The following is a 21,489-nucleotide window of genomic DNA, read 5'->3' on the forward strand; positions in this document are numbered from 1 at the left end:
AGAAGCAAATGCAAAACCTGAGAGACAGGGTCGATGATGCGGAAGGGCGCTCAAGATGAAACAACATACGCATCTTGGGCGTACCGTAACGCAGCGAAGGGACTAATCCGACCCGTTTTGTGGAGGAATGGTTAAAGACTGTTGCAGACCCAGCGGACCTTACCCAGATGTACAGTGTGGAGAGAGCGCACAGTGTTCCCCCCAGACCGCCGAGACTTGGGGCTCCACCTCGCCCCTTGATAGCACGTCTCTTCCACTTTAAGGACAGAGACGCCATCCTGAAGGCCGCAAGGGAGAGAGGTCCCATAAAATACGAGAACCACTCGATCTCCATTTATCCGGACTTTACGCAAGCGGTCCAACGAGCCAGGGCGTCCTTCTGGGGAGTGAAGAGAACACTCAGGGAGCGGAATGTGAAATATGCCTTGTTCTACCCGGCGCGTCTTAGAGTCATTCATGACCGCAAGACTTATTTCTTCGACAATCCGGAGGAAGCTTCGGAGTGGCTGGAGGTGACACTCACTCCACTGCCGTCCTTACGGGAAGAACAGGAAGTGCCGGAAACACAGAGGTCTGACAGTCGGACGGAATCTCAGGACCGCCCTGGGCACCCGGACTCAGAGGGGCCTCAAGCTGATCGACCGGGCGAGGAGGAAGATGACGGCCCGACAACAATAGAGCGACTGACTGCTAACGCACTGGCGGAGCATGATGCGAACGTTGGGTCACCATCAGCAAGCCAGACAAGTTCCCATACAGCAGCCTCTGACATCGAAGGCTGCCTGCAGTTATTTCCCCGAATCACGGCACAGATGGCGGCGGACATGTGAACATTATCCCAGCAGACGGCGATCTGGTAACGTAGCGGATGATCTCCTATGTTTAGAAGAGGTGGGTGGGGGGTCTAGGACCTGGAACACTTACGACCATAGGGGACAATGGTTACGAGACTTTTTGCAGCGAACTGTTGTGAACGTTTGTCTGGGCTCACACCCTCAGGCCTAGGCACAGTTCTAGAATGCTCATAACCCTGTTTGGTATTATAGTTTGGTCCTCTGCGGTTTTAGAGGGGGACCTGCAAGTTGGGGTAATGTATGCATACGTAGCACTGAAAATTTCCATTATGTGGTCGATACTGTTGTGGACAATGGTTTTGGATCGTAATGAGGGTATCTTGGGTTATGGCATCCCCTAATGATTATATGGTCTGCACTTGGAACGTACGGGGATTGGGTTCGGTACACAAACGGCACAGGGTTCTAGCACAATTAAATAGGCGACAGGTACACATAGCATATCTCCAGGAGACACATTTAAACGACTCGGAGGGTGCTAAAATGCTACGAAAATGGAAGGGCCAGCTCTACGCCACAAAGTTCTCTGCGTTCTCCTGGGGGGCGGCCATTTGGATTAGAAACACGGTTCCGTTTAAGCTCATTGAATCTAGGGTAGACAAGGAGGGCCGATATGCGCTTGCTAAAGGGCTGTTGAACGGTGTGTGTGTAGTACTTGGATGCTTGTATGCTCCGAATGTGGACCAGTCGCAGTTTTTTGTGGAGATTGGTAGGGTGTTAGCGGACTGGGTGGAGTATGACTGGATTATAGGTGGGGACTGTAACGCGGTGTTAGACCTCACGCTGGACAGATCACATCCCGCTCTACATGCAACTGAAAGTAGGAACCAGGCAGAAGCGCTGGCACAGTGGGCAGAAGGGTGGGACCTAGATGACGCCTGGCGGGCACTTAATGCATCAAATTGGGAATACGCATTCTACTCCCCACCGCACAAATTACACACTAGGATAGACCGTATCTTTTGCTCCAAGACACTCACGCCGTCAATCGTGAAGGTACAACACATGGGGAAGACGTTGTCGGACCACAACCCGGTGGAATTATCAATACAATGGGGGAGATTACCCACTCCTATACCGACGTGGCGGCTGTCCCCGAGTCTTCTAGAAGACTCGGTCCTTAAGTCCACACTACTAGACGCCACCACGCATTACTTTAACGAGAATACAGGCACAGCAAGTTCCAGACAGGTCGAATGGGACGCCTTTAAGGCTACCATACGTGGAGTGGCCATAGGTACCAAAGTAGGCGTCAAACACCTGGTAATGGGAAAGTTGCGGGCAGTGGAGAACAGTCTGGCGGTGCTGGAAAACGAGGCCGCAGGCACGGACGGTTCCCTCACGCAACTGCAGGAGGCTATCATACAACATGCGGAACTCTTGGAGAAACTAAGAGTGCTAGACTATAGGGAGTACACCGCACAACAGCACACACAGGCGGATAGAGCGGGTGTGCTTTTGGCACGTCTGACAAGGGACGCCCCAGCAGTCACCCCTATTATGGAGGTACAGGATACCTCCGGGGAGCTGATTCAGGATCAGCGGGAGATTAATATGGTATTCCGGCATTATTATGCTACTTTATATGGCCCACACGCTCCAATCTCGGAACTGGCATTTGAGGAATTTTTCTCCGATATCTGTGTTCCTCAGTTGAGTGCAGCGCACAGTGCAGAATTAGCGAAGCCCATTACAACAGCAGAAATTAGAATGGCCATTCGGGCTTTGCCGAGAAACAAGGCACCCGGGACAGACGGGCTCCCGTCGGAATTTTACCTGACATATATAGACCTGCTGGCCCCCCGCCTTCATGTGTTATACGGTGAAGCACTGGAGAGAGGCGAACTGCCTGACACGACACTGCAGGCCCTAGTTGTCTCCCCTCTGAAACCAGGGAGGGACGCCCTACAACTAGACAACTACAGACCACTGTCACTTCTGAACACTGACTCCAAAATCCTCAGTAAGATACTAGCGATGCGCCTATCCCAGCACATCCCGGAAATACACCCCGATCAGTGTGGGTTTGTGCCAGGTAGGAGTACAGCTCTGAACCTACGGAGACTACTCCAACTAATGTCTCCGGACGCAGAGGGTGGTGACACCGAGGGTTGTGTCTCACTGGACCTCAGACAGGCCTTTGATTCACTCAGGTGGGACTACATGTTTGCGGTCATGACCAGATTTGGGTTCCCTGCTGAATTCATAGCCTGGGTGTACCTGCTGTACCGGAAACCCACGGCACTGGTTCGAACCAACAAATGCATCTCAGATCGGATTGAGATAGCGAGGGGTACGAGGCAGGGATGCCCGCTCTCGCCCTTGCTGTTCATAATCGCTCTAGAGCCCTTACTACTGAAAGTGCGATCGGTGGTGACCACGGTGGGGATAACTAGGCTTCACACTCACCATGTCATATCGGCGTATGCCGACGACATACTACTGTTCCTCAAGGATATAAATAGCAAGGTGACACCACTGAGGCGGATCTTTGCGGATTTCCGCGAGTTGTCGGGCCTCGCCATCAACGAGACGAAGTCGTACGGGTTTGGCTTCCGGGGCCCAGTGGCAGGAACACACATCCAATTCCTGCCGCACTGCTTACAGGTAGCACCCGTGACCTTTAAGTACCTGGGTATCCAGATATACCGGCAGTCACAAGATCTGATGGACGGTAACCTGGGAAGAGCCCTGACCAACCTAAATAAACAGGTGCAATTCTGGAATACCCTGCCATTGTCGGTGGCAGCCAGGCAGAGTGGCTATCTCAAAGATGGTGGTGCTGCCACGACTGTTGTATTTCTTTGCGAATTTGCCAATCTTAGTCCCTATGCCCTTTTTTAAGAAGCTAAATACTCTGCTAGTTTAGCTGGTGTGGGGGAAGGGCAGAAGACGCATAAGCATGGCCAAACTACAGCTTCCCACGGATAAGGGCGGCTTGGGAGTGCCTGACTTGTTCGCCTACGGCTGTGCGTGCCAACTACAGTGGCTAGCATATTGGCTAGCAGGCCGCAACTTACAGGAACTGGGCATGACGGAGGCGGATAGAAGCCGGGGAGCGATACATCAATTATTGCTACCAGGGAGCAGGGCACCAGCTACGACTCCACCCCTACTTAAACTGGCACTTGCGTACTGGAAGAGAGCGGTCAGGTACACCAATAGGCGTTCAAATTATGCACCCTCGATACCACTGCTGGGCATCCCACTGGGGACAGGCACATTAACGGAGCGGAGACTGCGGGCATGGCAAGATGCGGGAGTGGTGCAAATCAGAGATTTTTTCTCGGATGGCAGGCTATTGCCATACGTGGAGTTCGCCAGGCTCCATCAAACGCCGAGAGCACTATTTCTGCAACATGCACAACTGACTCATTACATAGGCACTCACTGGCTGAGGGATGGAGCGGAGCCCGTCACCAACACGCTGATTACTATGAAGTACCTTATGGGAACGGGTAGCCATTTGACAAAATGGCTGACTGCTGGAATACGAGAGGGCAGGGCTGACCCCCTACAGCCTCTGAGGTTACGCTGGGAGGTAGATATGGGAAGAGTGTTGAGTGACAAGGAATGGGGGCTGGTACTGAGACTACCAAGGAAAGTGTCCCGAAACCCTAAGTTTAAATTCATACAATTAATGATCGTACATAGGGCATACCTGACTCCACACAAGATACACGTAATGTTCCTGGAAGCAGCTGAAAACTGCCCCAGATGCCAACAGGAAGATGCAGGCATAATGCACATGTTCTGGGATTGCCCTAAGCTGGGACACTACTGGGGTACGATACACCACATTTTGAATGACATAGCGCCAGGTAGACCTTACACATCCGCTTCTTATTGTTTGCTGGGGCTAGGCAACAAAGAGAAAAAGAGAAGTGTGGATACTAGATTCGTAGACCTAGTACTGTTATTAGCGAAGAGGGCGGTGGCGATGAGATGGAAGTCGGCTTGGCCCCCGGAAGTAGAGACCTGGAGTGGGGAGGCGATCAGGTGGGGCAAAGCTGAGGGACAGCAACTACATAGGGAAGAGCGCAGAGGACTCAGGAAACATCCCATCTCATTAGAGTGGAATGCATTACTCCTAGCATTTGAACAGGGCGTACAGGACCACTGGGACTAGAACAAGGCTACTGCCCGACACAGGGGAACAATGTGCGAGCGAACGGACATGCCCAAGAACCGAGAACCGAGAAGCGGACCTAGATAACACAATCTGTTGTAATTGTATGTTGTATACATGGGGACCGATATTCCCGACAGATGCCAACTGAAACATAGAGATTGAAACCAAACCACCATAGAACTAATTTGAGGATTGAGTAAGTGCTGGGGAGGGGAGGGTGTTTGGGAGTTGAGGGTTATTACTATTAACAGAAAATGGAAAATGATAATCCTGGTTTACAATATTGAGTTGTATGTCACGATGCTGAGACACACTGAACGGAAGATTGTACTGTATTAAGTGACCTTTATTGTCAATAAAGAAATTTTCAATAAAATGATTGTCCAAGGCGTAGCCTTTGTTTATATTACACAAGGTTATTCAAATCAAACCAAGGAGAGAAAGAGAAATATTCTTATACTTGCATATAATTTTATAAAAACATATACGTGCAGTGGCATCAACAAATAAAGAAAGCAATAAGGAAGATAAGCACATCATTAAACATGACCTTCTAGGCACATCCAGCCCCTCTTGTTTAACATCGGCTGTGCACATTGTGCCAGAAGGGCCCAACGTGCAACAGCCCTCTCAGGATGACCCTGCAGAACCATGTTGCATCCTTCAATGAGGCCTGGCCAGGAAGAGGATTGCACTACTTGAAATCCAGGACACTGCATTGCGCACTGGCCCCCTGGGGAACCTGAACACAGGTAACCTCCCCAAAGTTCTAGTCAGAATCAGGCGCGCAACACCCGTTGGGCTCACCGGGCTTCAGCCCCCCGTCGTCCCCCCCCCACCCCCCCGCCCGTCGTCTTCTCCAGCCCGGGCTAATTTGACACGCACTGAAATGATGAAAGAAGGCTGCGCATGGAGCCGAGAAAGTCATTTTTATTATGCTTTCTGAGTGGCCCAGCAGCCGAGCCAGCCAGCCTCTGAACAGTTTCAGTGAACCCCCTGCCCCCACCTCTTGTTTTCCTTTACTCTCCCCGAGGTGATATCCTTGCCTGAAGGCAGGGAATTTGCCTAAGCACTTGATGTGTTCAGCATGGGGTGGGAGTGGGAAGATGCACACAGCAGGGGGAAAGGGACGGCCAGTGCAGGTGACGCTTTTCCTTTGTAAAGGAATTTCTGCTGGAGTCATATCCCAGGGTGTGCTTTCTTATCACTTGAATGGATGTGTATTCCATACAAGTGAACAGACAGCAAACCCTGGGCTATGACGCCAGCAGGAATTAATTTACAAAGGAAAAGCTTCACCTGCACTGGACATCCCTTTCCCCCTGCTGTCTGTGCACTTGTAGGGAATTAACATCCAAGGCGCTGCTCACCAGATAAATGGTGAACAGGGCCATGGATCTTTCTCTTATTGCATCCAAGGGCACCAACGAAGCCAGGAAACATTTGACCCACCCCTATCTACACTGTGAGATCTTAGAGAGGGGCTGGATGCCAGGACGCAGTGCTGCTGATCAGCCCAACTCAACTGAATAGTATCAGAAGAGCAGGCAGACGTTTTTTAGGTCTCGCACTGCGAACCGGATCGCGAAAGCGATCCGTCGCTGCGAGACTTATTGTGATCATTTCATCTTTCAAGGACTCAAGGGGAACAGACAAGAGACAAGAGATGTGAACGCGCAGATCTTCTACTTGGATTAGGTCGCGCGCGTCAACTGTGAACAGCATGTCAGTTTCAGTTTTACACGCGACCCTCTACAGTTTGTGCCTCATGCACTTCTTGCATACACACACACACAGCCACAGCTTTTCGCACAAGCACGCACGCACACACACGAGCACACACACAGAGAGACACACGAGCGCACATGCACGCAGACACACACGCACACATACCGCCCGCCTGCCTGCCGCCACCCCCACCCGCCCAGGGGTGAGATGTCCCCCCCCCTCTTTCCTCACACTCACCGGAGAGGTCGGCGCGGGCCCCGCCGAGCAGCAGGAGGCAGGCGGTGAGCAGCAGCGGCGGCTCCATGGCGCTCGGTCCGTCAGTCTGTCTGACTGACTGCCAATGCGTGCCCCCTCTCAGCCTCCTATACAGCTGCGAAAGCTCCTACGCACTGAGTGAGCGCGCGCGTGCCCGCCCGCCGCGGAAAGAGAGACCCGGGTCTAATATCAGCTGCGCCTGCGCCCGACCGAGCCCGAGGACAGCGGGCAGACCAGGGCCATGGAAGTACAAGGTACAAGGGCCGCGGGGCCGCCTGCGCTCGTTTGAATCTGGGGTTGGTTGCCTGGTTAGTTGTGCTACTGGTTCTGTGAGCTTTTGTTCAGCAATGACGCTCACTCTCTCAGCGCTTCTGGCTTTCTGTTAAGAAATTCAGGCATAGGGTCCTAGCCGCCATGTCCTATATCACACAGTTTGCGAGCAACGAGTAGAAACGAGTGCCCAGAACGATAGGTCGGGAACTAGAAGTCTGACCAGGCCTCCCTTCTCGCGCGGCCCCTCCCACACCTGGAAAATGGTGCTGACTCCCCAGCCCACAGCAACCGCGCTCTGACTGGAGCATGTCCTGCTCCACAGGAAACAACGCGGCACGCAGCTGCTTACTGCGGCGTCCATCATGCTCAGCACTGCAACACTGACAGCATCAGTGGATAGTCTTGCGGGGACTGGCAAACAATGGAATTCACACAGAACACGGTTCCCGCGCCTCTGAAAGGAACGGAGGTTTACTTGATGGAATGTCTGACGGGTCATAACTTGTGTCACCGGAGCAGTTTGGTGCTCTGAGGTTCATGTTAGGAGAACACAGCGCAGCCAGTGTGTCACAGGCCCTAGTGCAAGGAACGAATTGCATCTGACTGTTGTTTCAATTATAAACTATAGCAATAATCACGGCTCCCTGGGCCCCACAGGCATCTAGAACCCGGTGCCGCTGCACCTGTTGCATCAATGAAACCTACGTCCCTGGTCCGGTGCCTATATCAGGAGTTACAGCGCAAGTCAGGTAATCTCCTGCCTGCAGAGCACCGATTTATCCCATAAGTACGAGGGGGTGATTAAAAGAAAGCGGGTACTGTGGACTGTGGCTTCAGTCTATGCAGCGCTGCGCCTTCGGACTCTATTGTCAGGGCTGGCAACGTGCTCTTCATTAACTGCAGCTTCTTAGGGACAGCTAATGTGAAGCTGTGGTCAAGGGAAATACTATGTGTTTAAAAAACGACGATGGACGCAGGGCTTTCAGTGGGACAGGCCTCACTGGTGCTGAGCACCGGCAGTTTTTTTTTAAAGGGGGCCTCGTAACGGCTCTCCATTGGGCTGTGTCCCATTTTTTCCCCACACTGCAGTGACAGCAGGCACATGAATGTGCCCGCGCTCACACTGCCCACTTCTCACTAGTACACAAGTTACGGCATGATGTCATGCCAGGTGAGCGCTGCAGGGGGAAGGGAAATCCTTTAAAGAGAGTCATTTTTTCTCTGGAATTCCCTTCTGTTTTTGAATCTCGGGAGCAGCAACATTGTCGTGGTGTCACCAGGGCTTTAAGAAGAAGCTTTTTCAATATTATATACAAGCCATAGTTGCTGCTTATTTATCTTATGCAACTAACAACCTGTGACAAAGCCAATAGTCCTGACTTGTTGTATTTATGATGTTACTTGTTGTATCATATATCTGTATGCAATGACAGAAACAGCAAAATTCAAGACCAGCGGCACACTATGCTAAACACAGATTTTTTAGCTTACATGTTTTAAGCCACGCCCCTAATTACATTGACCACGCCCCTTCGAGAAACCCCCCCAATATTTCTATCTCACTTAAAGCCCTGGATGGATGTAAACCTCAGTCTTCATGCATGACAGTGCTTGACTGAAGGGGCAGTTTGCAAGCAGTTTCGTGAAGGGCAGAAGAGGCAGTGTGAATGCCTTGAAATGTATGGCAGAGCAGGTCATTGCATCTTGATGTTTCTGAATTAGCAGACGAGAACACATTTCAAACTTTTGTGGAACTGTCCAAAGTGTTAAATGCAGTGCAGTTCAAAAGGTAACAAGTTGCATAATAGGCGAAATGGGGGTTTCTAGTTGGCAGAGGTTTGCACCTTGTCCAAGTAGGGACCCTTATTTTAGTCAGGGTAAGGGGATTACACCGCTAATATAACACCTTCTCACCCCCTGGTAGCTTAGCACAAGCAGTCAGGCTTATCTCAGAGGAAATGTGTAAAGTATTTGTGCATACCCAGACAGTAACACAGTAAAAACACTATAAAAGGAGTCCACACCAGTTTAGAGCAAGCATTTGCAATGCAATAAGTCTCGCATTATTAAAGTTTGAGCTTTTGCCATTGCTAAATAATGCAACACCAATAGCTCAAACTTTAATAATGCGAGACCTATTGCATTGAAAATGCTTGTTTATGTAAGTTTCAGTAACTTTAATGCATTCTTCAGCACAGCATTACCTACTGCCTGCATATCTAGGTTACTCTAAATGAATGTTGTTTTTGACTTACATATATGGAAACGTCAAAGAGGAGAGTCCCCATCGAATATGCAAGTGTAGTGTTAGTTTGTAGTGTTCATTTTTTGCGGTGCTAGTGGGTAACTTTAGGGTTCAGGGTGGGTGTGGGTTTTAGGGTGCCAGGGATTAATTTTAGGGTTCAGGGTGGGTTACGGATTGGGGTGCCAGGGGGTCATTTTAGGGTTCTGAGTGGGTATGGGTTTTAGGGTGCCAGAGGTAATTTTAGGGTTCAGGGTAGTAATGGGTTTTGGTTTGCCAGGGGTAATTTTAGGGTTCAGGACGGGTATGGGTTTTGGGGGCCAGGAGGGTAATTTAGGAGTTCAGGGTGGGTGTGGGTTTTGTGGTGCCAGGGGCAATTTTAGGCTTCAGGGTGGGTATGGGTTTTGGGGAGCCAGGGGTAATTTTAGGGTTCAGGGTGGGTATGGGTTTTGGGGTGCCAGGGGTAATATTAGGGTTCACGGTCGGTATGGGATTTGGGGTGCCAGGGGGTAATTTTAGGATTTAGGGTGGTAATGGGTTTTGAGGTGCCATGGGGGTTAATGTTAGGGTTCAGGGCGGGTATGGGTTTTACGGTGTGAGGGGGGAAATGTTAGGGTTTAGGGTGGGTGTGGTTTTCAGGAGTCAGGGGGGCAGGGCAATTTTAGGGTTCAGGGTGGACATGGGTTTTGGGGTGCCAGGGGGTAATTTTAGGGTTCAGTGTGGGTATGGGTTTTGGTGTGCCAGGGGTAATTTTAGGGTTTAGGGTGGTTAAGGGTTTTGGGGTGCTATGGGGTTAATTTTAGGGTTCATGGTGGGTATGGGTTTTAGGATGTGAGGGGGGGAATTTTAGGGTTCAGGGTGGGTGTGGGTTTTCGGGTGTCAGGGGGGCAATTTTAGGGTTCAGGGTGGGTATGGGTTTTGGGGTGCCAGGGGGTAATTGTTGGGTTTAGGATGGTAATGGGTTTTGGGGTGCCATGGGGTTAATTTTAGGGTTCAGTGCGGGGATGGGTTTTAGGGTGTGAGGGGGGCATTTTAGGTTTCAGGGTGGGTGTGGGTTGTCGGGTGTCAGGGGGGCAATTTTAGGGTTCAGGGTGGGTATGGGTTTTGTGTGCCAGGGGGTAATTTTAGGGCTCAGCGTAGGTATGTGTTTTGGTGTGCCAGGGGTAATTTTAGGGTTCAGGGTGGCAATGGCTTTTAGGGTGTTGGGGTAATTTTAGGGTTCAGTGTGGGTATGGGTTTTGGGTTAATTTTAGGGTTCAGGGTGGGGATGGGCTTTGGGGTGCCAGGGTAGTTTACTACTTTGTAGTAAAATATATTAAATTGGCCTTTTAACTCAGTACATTCTGTTCCTTTTTCATAAGACAATAGCATATAAATGCATCAAATTAACAAAAACGTGTGCGCTAATTGTTGTCCAGTTTCAAATGCAGAATTTATTACATGTTTTCTCCGCTTGACCTGAGCATTAATCGATTCTGATTATCTGCCATTTTAGCCCCGCCCCATTGATTAACATTAGCCACGCCCCTTCATTTGCCATGTTAGCCCCCCCCGAAATTAAGACCTAGTTGCGCCCCTGAGTCAGATCATACGTCACAGGTTAGGGCAGGAGAGTCCAGGACCACCAGCAGGTCGCTCCACCCCTACCCGCCTGCCCGGTGTAGACACCAATCCTTCCCCCCCCTCCTGGGGTCAGTCCAGTCTCTAAATCTCATTCTCGTGCATGCCCATTTATAATTATCTGCCAGAGCCTCACCTTTCTGCGAGGGTGGGTGGGTGATTGACCCCGCGTTGATGTTGACTCAAATTCCGGGCAGGATCTAAAAGGGACAAAGAGGCCTTAAATGGCCACCCAGGTTCTGGCTGTGCCTCCAGAGGACGTCACTGCCCTGTCCCCCATACCTGCCATTCCTGTGCCCGGCAGGGCTCCGACCAGTGGTACGACTAAGGGCGCCCGACCCCTGGCCACAGGGTTGCCTATTCAGGAGGTGTGGGCCCCATTCTTAACGGACGAATTTTGATGAGACCAGGTTTTTTCTAGCCCGACCTGCCCCAGAACTCAGAGGTGTGTCATACTTCTGGGCATCCCTTCCCTTTTGGACTCCTCACTTCCCCAACTTCACTTCCTCCACCCTCCACCCCTTCCCCCCCTCACTGCCCTTTCATCATGTCTCCCTCCCCCCTGTGGTTTGGTGGTGCCCCCTTCTCTGTGTGTCACTACATATGCACTGCCAGGGTCTTCCCTCCCCTCGGCCTCCACCTCTTTCTTTCTTTCGTGACCCTGGCCATCGCCCTCCTTTTCCCTCTAGTTTCTTTTTCTGTAATTGACTAATTGAGGAGTCGAGGGTCACCCATCGAGCCCCCATCCCGTCCTCATCCTGGGGTTTTGCCTCTCCTATTGTTTATCTTCTCTCATGACATTGCGCGGTAGAGCCTGTGTTTTATATCTTGTTTTCTTTTGTACTACTAAAATATACATAAAGGTTACACAAAAATCTTACTGTGATTTTTTCTTGACAAAAGTAAGATTTAGACAAGATGTGATTTTTACCATAGGCCTAGCAGGAAACAATGTGCAATGACAGAAAAATAACAAGCATTTGCAATGCAATAGGTCTCGCATTAGTAAAAGTTTGAGCTTTTGGCGTTGCAAATAATAATGCAACACCAATAGCTCTAATTTTTAGTAATGCGAGGCCTATTGCCAAAAGACAGCTACACAAAAATAACGATCAACACAAAAATCACTCTCAATAGAAAGGAACAAGCTCGAGACTCCAATGCCAACCAATGGAATTGGTTAACCTCAGGGTGACGGGGTGCCAGGTCGAACATTTGCAAAATGTTTCAGTTACTCTCTCCATGGCGATGCCAGGATACAGTATTGTTGCATAATAACAACAAGCATTTACAATGCAATGGTTTTGCCTTTGTTAAAGTTAGAGCTATTGGCATTGCTCTTGACATTATTTTTATTTATTTTTTTAACATAAATAAATGGCATTGTCATTTACAATGCCACTAGCTTTATCTCTCGCAAATGACACACACAAACACACACAGAGCCCCCCCCACACACACACCCACACAGAGCCCCCCCCACACACAGCCACACAAAGCCCCCCACACACACAGCCACACAAAGCTTCCTACACACACAGCCACACAAAGCTTCCCACACACACAGCCACACAGAGCCCTCCACACACACCCACACAGCACAAGCAGGCAACAGGGGCACACGGAGGCACAAGCAGGCAACAGGGGCACACGGAGGCACAAGCAGGCAACAGGGGCACACGAGGGCACACGCAGGCAACAGGGGCACATGTGGTATAAAAGTAGGAGCCCTGCTCCTTGTAAATTAGATCCTGCTTGTGAACCAAGACGCCCCTCTGCCTGAGGAGAAGGACCCAAGGAAGCTGAAGGAGAGAGCCTGTCCCTATCCTCGGGGACTAAACCTGCAGTGGGAACCTTGCTACCAAAGGAGAGGAAGACCCCTTTTTGAAAGACTTTACTTTTATTTTACTTTCAACAAACTCTTGTGCTTACTCGCACACGATTTTTGCACAAATGCTGAAGGCGAGATTATAACCAAGGCCACTGGAATTATGTGCATGGTTGTGGAGCCGACGTAACTAAATAATGCAGTAAGAAAAAGCAACGTATGCGCCGTAATAAATGAAAGGAGAATGGGAAATAGAAAGAATAGAAAGCAGAGAAGAAAGATGCATAGAAAGGAGGGCAAGATAAAAGAAGAACATTAGGAAAAAAGATGAAAGGAAGAAAAAAATGAACAAAAGATGTCAATTCAGATACATGCAGTTTTGAACAAAAAAATTCTATCATGCTGTAAATTGCATAATTCCACACTATTTCAATAAGAGGAACAAGTGTCACTGGCTTCCAAAGGAAAGCTCGAGTTCGCGCGCTTTGCTCCGTTGTGTCACACGAAGAGTTGGGTATTTTATTTTCCTGGCTACTCCCTTGCTCAAGGCCCAGTGCCTAAAAACCTGTCACCTTGTGGTGAGCGCTACGTCAGTGGTCAATAGTAGAAAACGTCAGTGAACCCCCAGCCTCCCCCTGACCGCTCGCTGCAGCGGATTCCTCGAAGCCCCCTAGGCCGGAGGGGCCCACATAAGCAATTCTTTAAAAGCTCGGCCGACTTCCACCAGAACTAAATCATTTGCCTTGTTTGCGCCATAAATTGCAGTTTACTTCTGCAACTGAGTCCCTTTAATAAGCAGAGAGCATAATTAAATGGAAAAAACACATCAAGCAACCCATGCAATTACTGAATATACAAGGCAGGCCTCCCCCACCCACCCTCCCACCAGGAAAAAGCACAATTAATTCCTTTTTATTGCTCTCCCTGCTGTGGTTTTCAGTCCCAACCGTGTACTTACCTGATTTGTCTGCAAATACTCGAGCGCGGGACGGTGCGCGCCTTTGTCGGCCTCGAATGAGCCTCGTTTGTCGCAGGAGTCACGTGGCGATGCTGTACAATGTCATCCACAGCACGTCCTGGGTTGGCGCTTTTTATTGTAAACTTTGTGTGGATTGGGCCCCTGTGGTGGCCCCGCCGTGACACAAACTCAGACTGCTCCTCTAGCCCCCCATGTGTCCACTCCAATGTCTCCTCTGAGAACAGGATGCACGTTCAGTTTGAGTAGAGGGCTCCTAAGACGGACGAAGTCACTATCCATTGGAGGCTAAAGCCTCTGGAAGACCGGCTAGTATGGGCTAGTAACAGCTGGCTCACTCCACCTGGCATAACCCCTTCACTTGCGAGAAGCCTGCCAGACACCCACCAGAAGCCACGCCACAGTCGAGGTGCCCAGCACACGGATGAAGCATACATGGCTGTATCCATGAATGTGAAGTAGTGTGGCTCACTGGTTAGAGGCGGCAGACCCGAGAGCAGAGGACGGCCCGGGACCAGGGTTCGATTCCCGGCGCGGCAGGTTTCTGGACCAGGGTCAGCGGACTCGATAATTCTTTCGCCTCGGTGCCCACTCTGATCAGCGATCACACTCGGCAACTCTGGGCATTAGCTTGCCTCATCTTCACTAACGGCCCCACCAGACCGCCGGGGATGCCTGGTCTCACCCTGGAGATACCCATTAAGGGACCATCTCTCAGGGAAGCCAGGAAGGGTTTCGCAGCGGTCGAAGCGCCTTGGGACCCTCCGGGTAAGTAGTGCGCTATATAAATGCCTATACATTTACATTTACATTTACATTTACATCCAACAGATAAAGGCAACAGTTTCAGCCTTAAAGATCCTGAAAAGTGTAGCCCCCTCGGGGCAGACAGGCACAAGAAACAAGCTCATCGCTCAAACAATAGAAGCACGATGAGCATTCGTACAAGTCCACGGCAGCATGACACACAGCAACACTATTACAGGAGGGCTGGAAGTGGCGACGAAAGAACGGGAGACGCGGTCTCTCATTTCGATGCCAAGGGACTACTGTTAAAAGGCCGAAGCAGGACTGTGCTCCCTCATGGCACTAAACACGCCAAAAGAAGAGCAGAGGATCTCACGTGCAGCATTTAGAGCCAACATTCCCAAAAACGTTTAAAAACAGGAGGAAGTCTTCTTAGATTAACTAATTTAAAGCATTCTTGCAAACATGCATATGTTTAAGTCTACGTTACTTTAACAGCATTGGAAAAAAAAACTTTAAATAAAGGCTGGTGTTGTGGAAAGCAGCAGAATGCTCCCCTCTTGCGCCAAATAAGATTACATGCACACAGGACTGTTGCTCTTCCCCTGAAATCCGGCGAAGTTGTCGCTGCTTCTCCGGAGTTCGCCAGTGACAGGCTGTCACCGCCCCGGTCCTCTGTCCGCCCCTCGGATTCAGGGGGCTCCGGGCAGGCGGCGCCGCGGACCACGATCGGGAATCAGCGCACAGGACCCGGGAGAACCAGCAGAGCGGCCGAGAGAGCGTCGAGGCAGCAGTAGGGGGGCGGAACGGGAGCCGAGGCAGCGGTAGGGGGCGGGAACGGGGCCGGGGAGACATAGAGAGCGAGGCAGCGGTAGGGGGGCGGGAACGGGAGCCGAGGCAGCGGTAGGGGGGCGGGAACGGGTCCGGTGACACGGAGAGCGGGAGAGGGGGTGGGAACGGGCAAAAAAAAAAAGCACAAAAAAAGAGCAAGCACTCACTTGGACTTCTTCCGGGTGCCTTCAATGCCGGAGCAGATTCGGGGGCGTTCCCGAGAAGAGGCTTTCGGCTGACGTAGCCAAAAGCCAAAAATTCTCGGGAACGCCCCCGAATCTGGTCCGAGATTGACGGACGGAGCCCTCTCCCAATGGCTAGCCTCCATTTATGGAGCTAGCCAATGGGAGGAGGGGGCGTAGACCCGATCCCACACACAACTCATAAAGTTTTTGGGCGCATGCGTACTTCGTACGCATCGCCAGTCAAAACCTAAAAAATTAAGCATAATTTGCAAAACGTGAAAACTTGTGCCGTGGTTGCGGTGAAAGGTGTGCCAGGCTTTCCTCCAGTGATTGCGGCCTTCAAATGCACAGGATGTCTTTTTAATTCAACTGCTGTTTAATGTAATTAAATTCAATGCATGAAAGAAATGAAACAAAAAGCGGGCAGGTTGTCTGTGAAGGGTCCTTTCCAGGGCACTGCTGGTGCCAGGGCCGCTCCTCGCAAAGGCGATCGCCTTGGTAGCGCAGAGCTATGCAGGGCGGCGCAGTTCATCTTTTAGTGCCTCTTTGTGTTTCTGAGACACACGTCACGGAGGCCATTGTGTGCCGAGACCGTGTGGGGGAATAGGGAGACCCCTTTAATTAAAGTGCCTGGAAACAGGGTGAGAATTATAGAGGCGGGACGTATCTGCTGACTCAGCGTTCTGCTGCCAGGGGTGTCCAAAATCAGAGCTGCTGCTGTGGAGTCATTGAAGGTGCTTCTTACTGGGTAAGGACAAAGCTGCGAAAGTGACACCCACCATACCTAGGATTTTAGGGAAGGAACTGCCCTACCAAGGATGCGCCCGCAGTCAGTGCTTAATTTGTACCGGTCCTTGCACGTAGTAGGGAGAGGCACTCATTTTTGGGGATCGGAGATCGAAATGTAAAAAAGGGACACAGAAGGTAGAAGAGAAAGCTAGGAAAACAGCGACAAGGAAATCAAATGGATGAGAAAAAACTGCAAGAGAGAGAGGAATAGGTAGGAAGTGGAGGGCGATGGGAGGAAGTGGCGTTGGGTGGATTCAGGCATAGGCACCCCTGGTACTCAACAGCACTGGGATTCAGAAGCAGCACTGGAAACTAGCTCCTAACAAAAACTTCGAGCCCCTGCACACGGTCTTTGCATGAGAAGAACGGACTATGAAGTACGCGGGTCCGCGGCAGTATGGTGTCTTCTTCGGCACAACGTCTATTCTAATGAGCCCGTGTCATGCAACACCTGCCCTACTAGCACCCCATCGACCTGTTGTTACACTACAATGTTTGAAGAAGCCTACAGCGGTTTTCCAACAAAAGATTAGTGACTCATTTCATCACATTCAAAATGTTGCTAAGTTCCACATTTTCTGAGCGCGTGCTGCTGCTGTGTGTCGAGGCTCTGCACGAGGAGCTGTGGGGCTTCACAGCTGTGAATCACGTACTTGCTTTATGTGTAAATGAAGTTAGTTTGACTGGAGGAGGAAGGGAGAGAGCAATGTAAGGAGGAAAAGAAAGTGGAATGACAGTGAGCCATTAAGGAAAGTAATGAATGCGGTGTCGGTAGGATTGTGGGAGGAAGAAGGGAAGGTTGTTAAGAGAGAGTGGGGAAGAAAGGAAGGGTGGTGAGTATCGCAGGATGGAGGCAGAGGGAGGGTGGAAGAGATGTAGGAGAGGAAGAAAGCAAGGAAAAATGGAAGAAAGGCAGAGGAGAGGCATCGGGGAATTAAAGACGGTAAAGGGGAAGTAAGAAAGGAAGCAATGTTGTGGGCGAGGGATTAAGAATGAGGGAAGAAGGAAAGAACGACAGCAAGGATTGGGCGGGGCTAGAGGAATGAAGGAAGTAATGTTGGACAATTAATGGAGGGGCGCAGTTAATGTGGTCAAAGTAATTGTTTATTTATGGGGTTATGCCCAGGGTCGGATTGGGATCACAATTCGGCCCGGGCACTGACGAAAAAAGTGGCCCACATTCAAGGGGCGTGGCCCATATTTAAGAGGCGTGGCCCACATTCAAGGGGCGTGCCCTTTCATGAAACACCATTTGCACAGACAAGGAATGAAAGTGGGAGGATACTGTTCTTGCACAGGACACAGGGCCAAGGTGACAATGGCCTACATGCTGAGCAACTAAAAAAAATAGCAAGGCCCCTTTTTGTCACAAAATTATTCCAGCCCTCCAGCACAGGAGCACCTGAAAAGCAGCAAAGCCCCTGCTATTACTAACCTACTTAGCCCTCCCCAGACCTTCAGCTCAGGAGCACATGAACAGAGGTAAGGCCCCTGCAATTAGTAAATTAATCAACCCTCCAGGCCTTGGGAAAATGTCCTGGCAGGAGAGCACAAAACACAGCTTTCTGGGTCATCCAAGGTAGCCAGGTAGCCAGGGGGGAGGCTGAGGTGAAGCTGGTGCATGGGAAGTGCCTCCCAGTGTGTACTGGCAGTTTGAGTATTTGACATTTATTGTAGTATTACCCTTGTACCTGTCTATGGTACCCTTTTGTAACTTGCACACGTCACTTTTCTCTTGTAACACACTGTTTGCTACCTCTCACTTTTGTTTGCTTTAGATACTTGCACAAGTGCCACCATTGCCTACGTAATGTTTGTTCTTGTGCTGGAGTGTCTGCTTTTAATTGCAGTATTATACCTCTACTTGTATTTTGTACGCTTTTGTAACCTGCACACATATCTCTTTTTCCTCCTGTAATGCATCGTTTGCTCCTCTTGTATTTTGGTTGCTCACTATTGTCACTTTTGATTCATGTAACTTAACGTTTGCTTTTGTAATTTGTCCACTTATATTTTTCTACTCATGTATTATTGCTGTTCCTAGTGTGAAGCGCTCTGACACCTTCGGGTTAAGTCCGCGCTATATAAAATCGCATTAATAAATAAATAAAATAAAAAAATTCCAAACATCACCAGGCCCCCACAGCAAGACCCATTCTTCCTCGCCCACTATGCCCTGAATGTGAAGGGCTGTGGGCGAGGTGTTAAGACTAACACCGTTTCTGGGCTGCATGGGCGCCAGGGGGCCAAGGTGCATATGGCTCAAAGGCCTGAGAAACACCTGGCCCCCAGGGAGGCCGATTATTGCAAACAATCACCCCTGCCCAGCCTCAGCTTGATTGCTTGGCAGGGTAGGGGTGAAGGAGAGGCCACAGCTGACAATCGCTGTCTGGCCGCACAGCGAGGCTGCTTTCATTTTCTGTGTCTCTTTCTCCGTGCACTCTGTTGGCCGTTTTTTTTTCTCCCCTTTCCTAGTCCACTCTCTGTGGACTGGGACAGGGGAGAAAAAAAAAACGGCCCACAGAGGGCACTGAGGCACTGGCCCTTCGGCCCATGCCCGAATGCCCGCCTTGCCAATCCGCCCCTGGTTATGCCCCAAAGTAACGCTATATTTAAAAATAACACATCAAAAAAGACGGCACCAGCCTCTACCTCAGAATCCAGCATCCCAGTTCCGTTTGGGGTCTGCGCCGACACACAGACTGCCGGACTTCTTGGAGCGGGTCTTGCGTCACATGCAGTTGTGAAAGACACAAAAGTAAGGCGATGACCTGGGGAGGAGACAACTTTCAGGTGACGAGTCACGGACACATTCCTTTCCTGCAGTGAATTCTGCCATTCGTCACTAATCGAGACACAAATACCCAGCCAACCGGCGGACCATATTTCAAACTCTTCTTCCATACAGATTCAGTCCCACACAATCTGGCCGAGCACGGGGACACAGGTGACGAGCATGCACTAACACAGGCATGTTAACGAGAGTATTTGGAGAGAGTGTATTACGGGAGACCTTGGCTCTGGAAGCGAGCTCCGAAAATACACTTTCCCCAGATATTATTCGAAGCCTGTTATTAGAACATTAAAGTCTGGTTCATCAATCTGTGCTCACAAACAACAACGGACCTGTTCACACAGTGAATCTATTTCTCAGAACCCTTCCAATCCGTTGTAATCGATAAACTCAATCTATTGAACCAGTGGTTAACCGTATACCGTCTGTACTGGAGGGATCTGGATCACCATCTTGTTAAAAAAACTTTGTTGCGTCAATTAGTTTAAGTCTCCCATGGTCAAACCCACCCCCTGGTGTGGTAGGACCAAGCTCATGTGAGCGAAAGTAAAGATAGAAAAAGTGAGAAAAAGTTTGGTGGTGCCTCACGGAAGTAACACCATGGGAGTGAGCAGGAAGGTACTCACCTGCATCCTCAGGTTCTCATCATCACCAACCACCAACCCATAACACAGCTGTGATAAAGTAAAGGAAAAGGAAAAAACAGTGGACAAGGTGCTAGTTGTGGTGTCAAGTGCTGCCTATGCACCAGACAATTTATCTAAATGTGCAGTAGTGTAAACCCAAATTAGGAAGGCGGGGTCCGGACTGAAACACCGCCCTTCCCAGTTAGAACCGAGCTAGACCACACTGCCTGTTTAAATGTATTCAATGCTGTGTGTCTGCTCATTTAAAAGCCGACATGTGCAAATACATTTGCAAATGTTAACCAGTGTAACAAGTAGAAAAACGAAATTAATTAAACCGTGACTTGAAGAAACGGTTCACAACCTCTCTTTCCTTCTTTCATTTAGTTGCTTCCCTGTGAAATGGATCCAAAAACAGCAAGCCCGCGGCGGTGCAGGTAACCAACACCAATAGGCCAAGGGCAGAGCAATGCGCCACTTTTGGCCAATTGCGCGCTGTGTTTGTTAAAAAGACGCACTCAAAGGCCAATAGCGTGGGCCAAAAGGAAAAGCACACGTACGAGCGTGAGCGATTCCTAGGTTAGTTTTCAAACCCCTACAAGAAGTCTCTCACTGCGTCAGTACTGCTGCGCACTGCAACGCTAGGCGCAAAACCTAAAAAGAAGGCATGGTTTTCCACCGAGGCTACAGTGTCAGCCGCTATCAGAGGAAAGGTTCTTAAGTTTTAAAAGTTATGCTGTGGAAGAAGCTTTCTTCAGACAGGCTCCTTGCAAATTCTTCTTGGACTTTTAATGTCAAGTTACATTAGGTTTTGTTGATGCACTCACTGGTGAATGATAATCAATTGCTTGAAACATCTGAAAGGACTGGCTAATATAAATAGGGCGGTTTATACTATTTGAGGACAGAAATTAGGATGGCTCTAGTGTTCTCCTACTTTGGATCAATGCGTTTTTGGGTTAGGTTTTACGTATTTTGTGGAGCGCCATTGAATTACTGATGCGATGTTGGCTACTGAAAGTCTGAACAGCGCGGACAATTTATATTTCTTTTTTTACATTGAAAATCTATATTGACAATAATAAAGTTGACAATCATTACATATTTAAAGGGTTTTTAAGCTTGTCGTCATTCCTACACGGCAAGATGTATTGCACAGAGTCGTGTTTAATCTAGTATGCTCCATGAAATTTTAACTTTTGTACTTTTCCGACATTGCAATGATTTTTGTTAATTTGTTAATCTGCAAATAAGGATTAACTTACTTACTTACATATTTAATGAAGGCCTTTAAAATGCTCTATTTATATTTTTTTCAGTTCTGTTTATTTAAATTTTCAACTTTTCAAAACCACTCTTTAGTATAAAAACATTTATATTTCTTGAGTAGTACATCAGAGAGATATAAAAATAACCTACAAAGGACCTTCATATCTTCACCTTTGAAAACGTAAAGTATTAGATGTTTGTATAAGAGTCACTCCCTCTACCCTGTATGTTTGGGTTTACTCTTTGCTTAAAGGGCTTGTGGGAATTTCCCAGGGGGTTGTATAAAAGAATACCTTGTTGACAAACATTGCACTACAAAAATATCAAAGCCAAAATGTTC

General features: G+C 49.4%; 1 pseudogene; it reads right to left on the reverse strand.

Moving 5' to 3' along the window:
* LOC147710765 (taste receptor type 1 member 3-like) overlaps positions 1-21,489 on the reverse strand; it is an 89,209-nt pseudogene that overhangs the window by 66,929 nt on the left and 791 nt on the right.

This window comes from Lissotriton vulgaris, chromosome 5 (assembly GCF_964263255.1).
Source record: "Lissotriton vulgaris chromosome 5, aLisVul1.2, whole genome shotgun sequence".
Lineage (NCBI taxonomy): Eukaryota > Metazoa > Chordata > Amphibia > Caudata > Salamandridae > Lissotriton > Lissotriton vulgaris.